We start from the raw sequence: 13,369 nt of genomic DNA on the forward strand, positions 1-13,369 counted from the left end.
ACACATTGACTCTCACTGGGATACAGTTCCACACACACTGACTCTCACTGGGGTACGGGTCCCACACACTGACTCTCACTGGGATACAGTTCCACACTCACTGACTCTCACTGGGGTACAGTTCCACACTCACTGACTCTCACTGGGATACAGTTCCACACACAAAGACTCTCACTGGGATACAGTTCTACACACACTGACTCTCACTGGGATACAGCTCCACACACACTGACTCTCACTGGGATACAGTTCCACACACACTGACTCTCACTGGGGTACAGTTCCACACACACACTGATTCTCACTGGGATACAGTTCCACACACACTGACTCTCACTGGGATACAGTTCCACACACACTGACTCTCACTGGGATACAGTTCCACACACACTGACTCTCACTGGGGTACAGTTCCACACACACTGACTCTCACTGGGGTACAGTTCCACACACACTGACTCTCACTGGGATACAGTTCCACTCACACTGACTCTCACTGGGATACATTTCCACACACACTGACTCTCACTGGGATACAGTTCCACTCACACTGACTCTCACTGGGATACATTTCCGCACACACTGACTCTCACTGGGATACAGTTCCACACACACTGACTCTCACTGGGATACAGTCCCACATACACTGACTCTCACTGGGGTACAGTTCCACACACACTGACTCTCACTGGGATACAGTTCCACACACACTGACTCTCACTGAGATACAGTTCCACACACACTGACTCTCACTGGGATACAGTTCCGCACACACTGACTCTCACTGGGATACAGTCCCACACACACTGACTCTCACTGGGATACATTTCCGCACACACTGACTCTCACTGAGATACAGTTCCACACACACTGACTCTCACTGGGATACAGTTCCACTCACACTGACTCTCACTGGGATACATTTCCGCACACACTGACTCTCACTGGGATACAGTTCCACACACACTGGCTCTCACTGGGATACAGTTCCACACACACTGACTCTCACTGGGGTACAGTTCCACACACACTGACTCTCACTGGGATACAGTTCCACACACACTGACTCTCACTGAGATACAGTTCCACACACACTAACTCTCACTGGGATACAGTTCCGCACACACTGACTCTCACTGGGATACTGTTGCACACACACTGACTCTCACTGGGATACAGTTCCACACACACTGACTCTCACTGGGATACATTTCTGCACACACTGACTCTCACTGGGATTCAGTTCACACACACTGACTCTCACTGGGATACAGTTCCACACACACTGACTCCCACTGGGATACAGTTCCACACACACTGACTCTCACTGGGAAACAGTTCCACACACACTGACTCTCACTGGGATACAGTTCCACACACACTGACTCTCACTGGGATACAGTTCCACACACACTGACTCTCACTGGGATACAGTTCCACACACACTGACTCTCACTGGGATACAGTTCCACACACACTGACTCTCACTGGGATACATTTCCACACACACTGACTCTCACTGGGATACAGTTCCACACACACTGACTCTCACTGGGATACATTTCCACACACACTGACTCTCACTGGGATACAGTTCCACACACACTGTCTCTCACTGGGATACAGTTCCACACACACTGACTCTCACTGGGGTACGGGTCCCACACACTGACTCTCACTGGGATACAGTTCCACACTCACTGACTCTCACTGGGGTACAGTTCCACACTCACTGACTCTCACTGGGATACAGTTCCACACACAAAGACTCTCACTGGGATACAGTTCTACACACACTGACTCTCACTGGGATACAGCTCCACACACACTGACTCTCACTGGGATACAGTTCCACACACACTGACTCTCACTGGGGTACAGTTCCACACACACACTGATTCTCACTGGGATACAGTTCCACACACACACTGACTCTCACTGGGATACAGTTCCACACACACTGACTCTCACTGGGATACAGTTCCACACACACTGACTCTCACTGGGGTACAGTTCCACACACACTGACTCTCACTGGGGTACAGTTCCACACACACTGACTCTCACTGGGATACAGTTCCACTCACACTGACTCTCACTGGGATACATTTCCACACACACTGACTCTCACTGGGATACAGTTCCACTCACAATGACTCTCACTGGGATACATTTCCGCACACACTGACTCTCACTGGGATACAGTTCCACACACACTGACTCTCACTGGGATACAGTCCCACATACACTGACTCTCACTGGGGTACAGTTCCACACACACTGACTCTCACTGGGATACAGTTCCACACACACTGACTCTCACTGAGATACAGTTCCACACACACTGACTCTCACTGGGATACAGTTCCGCACACACTGACTCTCACTGGGATACAGTCCCACACACACTGACTCTCACTGGGATACATTTCCGCACACACTGACTCTCACTGAGATACAGTTCCACACACACTGACTCTCACTGGGATACAGTTCCACTCACACTGACTCTCACTGGGATACATTTCCGCACACACTGACTCTCACTGGGATACAGTTCCACACACACTGGCTCTCACTGGGATACAGTTCCACACACACTGACTCTCACTGGGGTACAGTTCCACACACACTGACTCTCACTGGGATACAGTTCCACACACACTGACTATCACTGAGATACAGTTCCACACACACTGACTCTCACTGGGATACAGTTCCGCACACACTGACTCTCACTGGGATACTGTTCCACACACACTGACTCTCACTGGGATACATTTCTGCACACACTGACTCTCACTGGGATTCAGTTCACACACACTGACTCTCACTGGGATACAGTTCCACACACACTGACTCCCACTGGGATACAGTTCCACACACACTGACTCTCACTGGGAAACAGTTCCACACACACTGACGCTCACTGGGATACAGTTCCACACACACTGACTCTCACTGGGATACAGTTCCACACACACTGACTCTCACTGGGATACATTTCCGCACACACTGACTCTCACTGGGATACAGTTCCACTCACACTGACTCTCACTGGGATACAGTTGCACACACACTGACTCTCACTGGGATTCAGTTCCACACACACTGACTCTCACTGGGATACAGTTCCACACACACTGACTCTCACTGGGATACAGTTCCACACACATTGACTCTCACTGGGATACAGTTCCACACACACTGACTCTCACTGGAATACAGTTCCACACACACTGACCCTCACTGGGATACAGTTCCACACACACTGACTCTCACTGGGATAAAGTTCCACACACACTGACCCTCACTGGGATACAGTTCCACACACACTGACTCTCACTGGGGTACAGTTTCACACACACTGACTCTCACTGGGATACATTTCCGCACACACTGGCTCTCACTGGAATACAGTTCCACAAACACTGTCTCTCACTGGGATACATTTCCGCACACACCGACTCTCACTGGGATAGAGTTCCACACACACTGACTCTCACTGGGATAGATTTCCACACACACTGACTCTCACTCGGATACAGTTCCACACACACTGACTCTCACTGGCATACAGTTCCACACACACTGACTCTCACTGGGATACAGTTCCACACACACTGACTCTCACTGGGATACAGTTCCACACACACTGGCTCTCACTGGGATACAGTTCCACACACATTGACTCTCACTGGGGTACAGTTCCACACACACTGACTCTCACTGGGATACAGTTCCACACACACTGACTCTCACTGAGATACAGTTCCACACACACTAACTCTCACTGGGATACAGTTCCGCACACACTGACTCTCACTGGGATACTGTTGCACACACACTGACTCTCACTGGGATACAGTTCCACACACACTGACTCTCACTGGGATACATTTCTGCACACACTGACTCTCACTGGGATTCAGTTCACACACACTGACTCTCACTGGGATACAGTTCCACACACACTGACTCCCACTGGGATACAGTTCCACACACACTGACTCTCACTGGGAAACAGTTCCACACACACTGACTCTCACTGGGATACAGTTCCACACACACTGACTCTCACTGGGATACAGTTCCACACACACTGACTCTCACTGGGATACAGTTCCACACACACTGACTCTCACTGGGATACAGTTCCACACACACTGACTCTCACTGGGATACATTTCCACACACACTGACTCTCACTGGGATACAGTTCCACACACACTGACTCTCACTGGGATACATTTCCACACACACTGACTCTCACTGGGATACAGTTCCACACACACTGTCTCTCACTGGGATACAGTTCCACACACACTGACTCTCACTGGGGTACGGGTCCCACACACTGACTCTCACTGGGATACAGTTCCACACTCACTGACTCTCACTGGGGTACAGTTCCACACTCACTGACTCTCACTGGGATACAGTTCCACACACAAAGACTCTCACTGGGATACAGTTCTACACACACTGACTCTCACTGGGATACAGCTCCACACACACTGACTCTCACTGGGATACAGTTCCACACACACTGACTCTCACTGGGGTACAGTTCCACACACACACTGATTCTCACTGGGATACAGTTCCACACACACACTGACGCTCACTGGGATACAGTTCCACACACACTGACTCTCACTGGGATACAGTTCCACACACACTGACTCTCACTGGGGTACAGTTCCACACACACTGACTCTCACTGGGGTACAGTTCCACACACACTGACTCTCACTGGGATACAGTTCCACTCACACTGACTCTCACTGGGATACATTTCCACACACACTGACTCTCACTGGGATACAGTTCCACTCACAATGACTCTCACTGGGATACATTTCCGCACACACTGACTCTCACTGGGATACAGTTCCACACACACTGACTCTCACTGGGATACAGTCCCACATACACTGACTCTCACTGGGGTACAGTTCCACACACACTGACTCTCACTGGGATACAGTTCCACACACACTGACTCTCACTGAGATACAGTTCCACACACACTGACTCTCACTGGGATACAGTTCCGCACACACTGACTCTCACTGGGATACAGTCCCACACACACTGACTCTCACTGGGATACATTTCCGCACACACTGACTCTCACTGAGATACAGTTCCACACACACTGACTCTCACTGGGATACAGTTCCACTCACACTGACTCTCACTGGGATACATTTCCGCACACACTGACTCTCACTGGGATACAGTTCCACACACACTGGCTCTCACTGGGATACAGTTCCACACACACTGACTCTCACTGGGGTACAGTTCCACACACACTGACTCTCACTGGGATACAGTTCCACACACACTGACTATCACTGAGATACAGTTCCACACACACTGACTCTCACTGGGATACAGTTCCGCACACACTGACTCTCACTGGGATACTGTTCCACACACACTGACTCTCACTGGGATACATTTCTGCACACACTGACTCTCACTGGGATTCAGTTCACACACACTGACTCTCACTGGGATACAGTTCCACACACACTGACTCCCACTGGGATACAGTTCCACACACACTGACTCTCACTGGGAAACAGTTCCACACACACTGACGCTCACTGGGATACAGTTCCACACACACTGACTCTCACTGGGATACAGTTCCACACACACTGACTCTCACTGGGATACATTTCCGCACACACTGACTCTCACTGGGATACAGTTCCACTCACACTGACTCTCACTGGGATACAGTTGCACACACACTGACTCTCACTGGGATTCAGTTCCACACACACTGACTCTCACTGGGATACAGTTCCACACACACTGACTCTCACTGGGATACAGTTCCACACACATTGACTCTCACTGGGATACAGTTCCACACACACTGACTCTCACTGGAATACAGTTCCACACACACTGACCCTCACTGGGATACAGTTCCACACACACTGACTCTCACTGGGATAAAGTTCCACACACACTGACCCTCACTGGGATACAGTTCCACACACACTGACTCTCACTGGGGTACAGTTTCACACACACTGACTCTCACTGGGATACATTTCCGCACACACTGGCTCTCACTGGAATACAGTTCCACAAACACTGTCTCTCACTGGGATACATTTCCGCACACACCGACTCTCACTGGGATAGAGTTCCACACACACTGACTCTCACTGGGATAGATTTCCACACACACTGACTCTCACTCGGATACAGTTCCACACACACTGACTCTCACTGGCATACAGTTCCACACACACTGACTCTCACTGGGATACAGTTCCACACACACTGACTCTCACTGGGATACAGTTCCACTGACACTGACTCTCACTGGGATACAGTTCCACACACACTGACTCTCACTGGGATACAGTTCCACACACACTGACTCTCACTGGGATACAGTTCCACACACACTGAGTCTCACTGGGATACAGTTCCACACACACTAACTCTCACTGGGATACAGTTCCACACACACTGACTCTCACTGGGATAGAGTTCCACACACACTGACTCTCACTGGGATAGAGTTCCACACACACTGACTCTCACTGGGATACCGTTCCACACACACTGACTCTCACTGGGATAGAGTTCCACACACACTGACTCTCACTGGGATACAGTTCCACCAACACTGACTCTCACTGGGATACAGTTCCACACACACTGACTCTCACTGGGATAGAGTTCCACACACACTGACTCTCACTGGGATACAGTTCCACACACACTGACTCTCACTGGGATACAGTTCCACGCACACTGACTCTCACTGGGATAGAGTTCCACACACGCTGACTCTCACTGGGATACAGTTCCACACACAGACTCTCACTGGGATAGAGTTCCACACACGCTGACTCTCACTGGGATACTGTTCCACACACACTGACTCTCACTGGGATACAGTTCCACACACACTGACTCTCACTGGGATACAGTTCCACACACACTGACTCTCACTGGGATACAGTTCCACACACACTGACTCTCACTGGGATACATCTCCACACACACTGACTCTCACTGGGATGCAGTTCCACACACACTGACTCTCACTGGGATACAGTTCCACACACACTGACTCTCACTGGGATACAGTTCCACACACACTGACTCTCACTGGGATACAGTTCCACACACACTGGCCCTCACTGGGGTACAGGTTTCACACACACTGACTCTCACTGGGATACATTTCCACACAGACTTACTCTCACTGGGATACAGTTCCACACACACTGACTTTCACTGAGATACAGTTCCACACACACTGACTCTCACTGGGATACAGTTCCACACACACTGACTCTCACTGGGACACAGTTCCACACACACTGACTCTCACTGAGATACAGTTCCACACACACTGACTCTCACTGGGATACAGTTCCCCACACACTGACTCTCACTGTGATACAGTTCCACACACACTGACTCTCACAAGGATACAGTTCCACACACTGACTCTCACTGGGATACAGTTCCACACACACTGACTCTCACTGGGATACAGTTCCACACACACTGACTCTCACTGGGCTACAGTTCCACACACTGACTCTCACTGGGATACAGTCCCACACACACTGACTCTCACTGGGTTACAGTTCCACACATACTGACTCTCACTGGGATACAGTTCCACCCACACTGACTCTCACTGGGATACAGTTCCACACACACTGACTCTCACTGGGATACAGTTCCACACAGACTTACTCTCACTGGGATACAGTTCCACGCTCACTGACTCTCACTGGGATACAGTTCCACACACACTGACTCTCACTGGGATACAGTTCCACACACACTGACTCTCACTGGGGTACAGTTCCACACACACTGACTCTCACTGGGATACAGTTCCACACACTGACTCTCACTGGGATACAGTTCCACACACACTGACTCTCACTGGGATACAGTTCCACACACACTGACTCTCACTGGGGTACAGTTCCACACACACTGACTCTCACTGGGATACAGTTCCACACACACTGACTCTCACTGGGTTACTGTTCCACACACAGTGACTCTCACTGGGATACAGTTCCACACACACTGACTCTCACTGGGGTACAGTTCCACACACACTGACTCTCACTGGGATACAGTTCCACACACTGACTCTCACTGGGATACAGTTCCACACACACTGACTCTCACTGGGATACAGTTCCACACACTGACTCTCACTGGGATACAGTTCCACACACTGACTCTCACTGGGATACAGTTCCACACACACTGACTCTCACTGTGGGAAATAAAAACTTGAATTTCTATGAGAACAAGTCGTTCTGGCAAAGGGCGCTGGGGCCTTTGTTGTTATACCATTCAATATTTTGTGTCTGATGATATAATTGTGTTTTAAGGAAGTCATCTCTCATTTTAAAAAGGGAAACACAACCGCACACACACACAAAGCTCCCCTTACCCAGTCAGACAGAAACCCGGCCAGCCCAGATGAGCTCGAAAAAGAAAAGTGAGCTGATTGTGCAATAAAATAGAACAGCAAACACGAGGCAACATTCACCAAATAAATGTCACTCGAATATCCACCATTATATAGATAAACTCTCCAAACCCCTCGATTAGATTCTACCTGGTTACTCACTCTCGGGTATCTCGCCTTCTACAGATTAACCCCTTAAACCCCTTGATTAAATTTCAAGCTGTAACTTAATCCCATTTATCTCTTCTATGAAACAAAATACTTGCTTCTTTCCAAAAGTGTGTATTTAAAAATATTTTCAGTGGATGTGGACGTCGCTGGCTGGGTTAGCATTTATTATCCATCCCCAATAGCCCTTGAAACGAGTGATTTCAGAGGGCAGTTACCAATCGACCACATTGCTGTGGGTCTTAATCTTAATCTTTTTATTATTGTCACAAGTAGGCTTACATGAACATTAGAGGCAGCACGGTAGCACAGTGGTTAGCACAATTGCTTCACAACCCCAGGGTCCCAGGTTCGATTCCCGGCTTGGGTCACTGTCTGTGCGGAGTCTGCACGTTCTCCCCGTGTCTGCGTGCGTTTCCTCCGGGTGCACCGGTTTCCTCCCACAGTCCAAAGATGTGCAGGTTAGGTGGATTGGCCGTGCTAAATTGCCCTTCGTGTTGGGTGGGGTTACAGGGTTATAGGGATAGGGTGGAGTGTGGGCTTGGGTAGGGTGCTCTTTCCAAGAGCTGGTGCAGACTCGATGGGCCGAATGTCCTCCTTCTGCACTTTAAATTCTATGACCCAACATCTATGAACACTGCAATGAAGTTACTGTGAAAAGCCCATAGTCGCCACATTCCGGCGCCTGTTCGGGTACACAGAGGGAGAATTCAGAATGTCCAATCCACCTAACCTGCACATCTTTGGACTGTGGGAGGAACCCGGAGGAAACCCACGCAGACACGGGGAGAACGTGCAAACTCCGCACAGACAGTGACCCAGGCCGGGAATCGAACCTGGGACCCTGGAGCTGTGAAGCAACATTGCTAACCACTGTGCTACCATGCTGCCCTGGAGTCACCTGTAGGCCAGACCGGGGACAGATGGGGGAGAACATTGGTGAACCATCTCAACATCTGCTAATAGTTTTGTGGTCATCATTACTGAGACTGGCTTGATATTCCAGATGTATTCATTGAATTTGAATTCTGCCAGCTGTTGTGATGCTATTTGATCTCACATCCCAAGGCAATTAGCTGAGGCCTCTGGATTACTCACCATAAAACCATAAAATGAAGGAGCAGAAGGAGGCCATTCAGCCCACCGGGTTTTCTCTGCCATACAGTGAGATCATGGCTGATCTGATACAATCCTCAACTCCACTTTCCCACCTCACCCCCATAACCCTTAATACCCTCACTGATTAAAACTCTGTCTCTCAGTCTCGACCATACGTAACGACCCAGCCTTTACAGCTCTCTGCAGTATGGAATTCCACAGATTCACATCCCTCGAAGTGAAGAAATTCCTCCACATCTCTGTCTGCAATGAAATGAAATGAAAACCGCTTATTGTCACAAGTAGGCTTCAAATGAAGTTATTGTGAAAAGCCCCTAGTCGCCACATTCCGGCACCTGTTCAGGGAGGCTGTTACGGGAATCGAACCGTGCTGCTGGCCTGCCTTGGTCTGCTTTCAAAGCCAGCGATTTAGCCCTGTGCTAAACAGCCCCTGCAATGGGTGACTCCCTGACTCTGAGATTATACCCTCTGATCCTAGACTCTCTCAGCATCGACCCAGTCAAACTCCCTGAGAACCTTATTTGTCTCAATAAGGTCGTCTCTCATTCTTCTGAAGTCCAGCGAGGCCAGGCCCAACCTACTCAACCTCTCCTCATGAGAAAATCCCTCCATTCCCAGGATCAACCGAGTGAACCTTCTCTGGACTTGCCTCCAATGCCAGTATATCTTTCCTTAGATACGGGGATCAAAACCACTCACAGAATTCCGGGTGTGGTCTAACTAGTACCTTGTGTAGTTTTAACAAGGCTTCTCTATTTTTATACTCCAGCACCTTTGAAAGAAAGGCCAACATTCCATTTACCTTCCCAATTGCCTGCTGAGCTTGTGCACGCTAGCTTTTAGTGATTGAGACATGAGGACCCGCACATCCCTCTGTGCTGCAGCTTTTTGTGAATTAGGCACGAGGACACCCAGACCCCTCAGTGCTGCAGCTTTCTGCAGCCTCTCTCCATTTAAATACTCAGCTCCTTTATTCTTCCTACCAAAGTGCTAACTTCACACTTTCCTACATTATATTCCATCTGCCAAGTTTTTACCCACTCACCAAACCTGTCCATATCCCTCTGTAAACTCCTTGTCTCGTCCACACCACTTGCCTTCCCACCTATTTTATAGTACGAAGTCTTAAAACACCAGGTTAAAGTCCAACAGGTTTGTTTCGATGTCACTAGCTTTCGGAGCGCTGCTCCTTCCTCAGGCGAATGCATTCACCTGAGGAAGGAGCAGCGCTCCGAAAGCTAGTGTTTGAAACAAACCTGTTGGACTTTAACCTGGTGTTGTAAGACTTCGTACTGTGCTCACCCCAGTCCAACGCCGGCATCTCCACATCACACCTTTTTTATGTTATCCACAAACTTGGCAATAATATATTCACCTCCCTCGTCTCAAGTCACTGATATATATTGTCAATAATTGTGTTCCCAGCACTGATCCCAGTGACACTCCACTGGTTCCAGGTTTCTATCCTGAAATTGTCCCTCTGGTCCCAACTCTCTCTGTTTTCCATCAGTCAGCCAATCCTCTATCCGTTCTAATAAACTACCTCGGATCCTATTAAGTAGCATTTGTTACAGTACCTGGGGAGGCGTAGTGGTATTGTCACTGGACTACTTACCCAGAGTACTGCTCTGGGGGCCCAGGTTCCAACCCTGCCACTGCAGATGGTGACATTTGAATTCAATTAGAAAAACCCATCTGGTTCACTAATGTCCTTTAGGGAAGGAAATCTGCCGTCCTTACCCGGTCTGGCCTACACGTGACTCCAGACCCACAGCCATGTGGGTGACTCTTAACTGCCCCCCTCAAGGGCAATTAGGGATGGGCAATAAATGCTGGCACAGCCGGCAACGCCCACGTCCTATGAACGAATAAAAAAAACGTACCAAACACTTTTTGGAAATCAAGTACATTACATCTACCTTCCCCTTCACCTACCCTGCTTCTTACCACCTCAAAGAATTCTAATGAATTTGTCAGGCATGATTTCCCCTCATGAAGCCATGCTGACTCTATTTAATTATATTATGTATTTCTAAATGCTTTGTTATGACATCCTTTATACGGACCCAGGAAGTGTAGAAGATTGTAGTTTAGTCGGGCAGCATGGTCGGCACGGGCTTGGAGGGCCGAAGGGCCTGTTCCTGTGCTGTACATTTCTTTGTTCTTTGTTTGTTTGTTCTTTATAACGGACTGTATAACTGCACCCAGAAGTGGAGTGCTCAGAACTGGATATAATATTTCTGTTCCAGCTGAACCAGTTATTGATAAAGGTTCGGCAAAACTTCCTTGCAAAAGAACAAAGAAGAAAGAAAAATACAGCACAGGAACAGGCCCTTCGGCCCTCCAAGCCCGTGCCGACCATGCTGCCCGACTAAACTACAATCTTCTACACTTCCTGGGTCCGTATCCCTCTATTCCCATCCTATTCATGTATTTGTCAAGATGCCCCTGAAATGTCACTATCGTCCCTGCTTCCACCACCTCCTCCGGCAGCGAGTTCCAGGCACCCACTACCCTCTGTGTAAAAAACTTGCCTCGTACATCTACTCTAAACCTTGCCCCTCGCACCTTAAACCTATGCCCCCTAGTAATTGACCCCTCTACCCTGGGGAAAAGCCTCTGACTATCCACTCTGTCTATGCCCCTCATAATTTTGTATACCTCTATCAGGTCGCCCCTCAACCTCCGTCGTTCCAGTGAGAACAAACCGAGTTTATTCAACCGCTCCTCATAGCTTATGCCCTCCATACCAGGCAACATTCTGGTAAATCTCTTCTGCACCCTCTCTAAACCCTCCACATCCTTCTGGTAGTGTGACAACCAGAAATGAACACTATACTCCAAGTGTGGCTTAACTAAGATTATGTACAGCTGCAACATGACTTGCCAATTCTTATACTCAATGCCCCGGCCAATGAAGGCAAGCATGCCGTATGCCTTCTTGACTACCTTCTCCACCCATGTTGCTCCTTTCAGTGACCTCTGGACCTGTACTCCTAGATCTCTCTGACTTTCAATACTCTTGAGGGTTCTACCATTCACTGTATATTCCCTACCTGCATTAGACCTTCCAAAATGCATTACCTCACATTTGTCCAGATTAAACTCCATCTGCCATTTCTCCGCCCAAGTCTCCAAACGATCTAAATCCTGCTGTATCCTCTGACAGTCCTCATCGCTATCCGCAATTCCACCAACCTTTGTGTCGTCTGCAAACTTACTAATCAGACCAGTTACATTTTCCTCCAAATCATTTATATATACTACAAACAGCAAAGGTCCCAGCACTGATCCCTGTGGAACACCACTGGTCACAGCCCTCCAATTAGAAAAGCATCCTTCCATTGCTACTCTCTGCCTCCTATGACCTTGCCAGTTCTGTATCCACCTTGCCAGCTCACCCCTGATCCCGTGTGACTTCACCTTTTGTACCAGTCTGCCATAAGGGACCTTATCAAAGGCCTTACTGAAGTCCATATAGACAACATCCACTGCCCTACCTGCATCAATCATCTTAGTGACCTCCTCGAAAAACTCTATCAAGTTAGTGAGACACGTCCTCACCTTCACAAAACCATGCTGCCTCTCACT

At 48.9% G+C, this 13,369-nt stretch overlaps 1 protein-coding gene across 2 annotated transcripts in view; it reads left to right on the top strand.

The window, feature by feature from the left end:
* The window catches only part of LOC140385970 (uncharacterized), a 105,757-nt gene that overhangs the window by 56,480 nt on the left and 35,908 nt on the right, over positions 1 to 13,369 (top strand). The gene's annotated exons all lie outside the window — the stretch shown is intronic.

Source organism: Scyliorhinus torazame, chromosome 2 (genome assembly GCF_047496885.1).
Source record: "Scyliorhinus torazame isolate Kashiwa2021f chromosome 2, sScyTor2.1, whole genome shotgun sequence".
Classification (NCBI taxonomy): domain Eukaryota; kingdom Metazoa; phylum Chordata; class Chondrichthyes; order Carcharhiniformes; family Scyliorhinidae; genus Scyliorhinus; species Scyliorhinus torazame.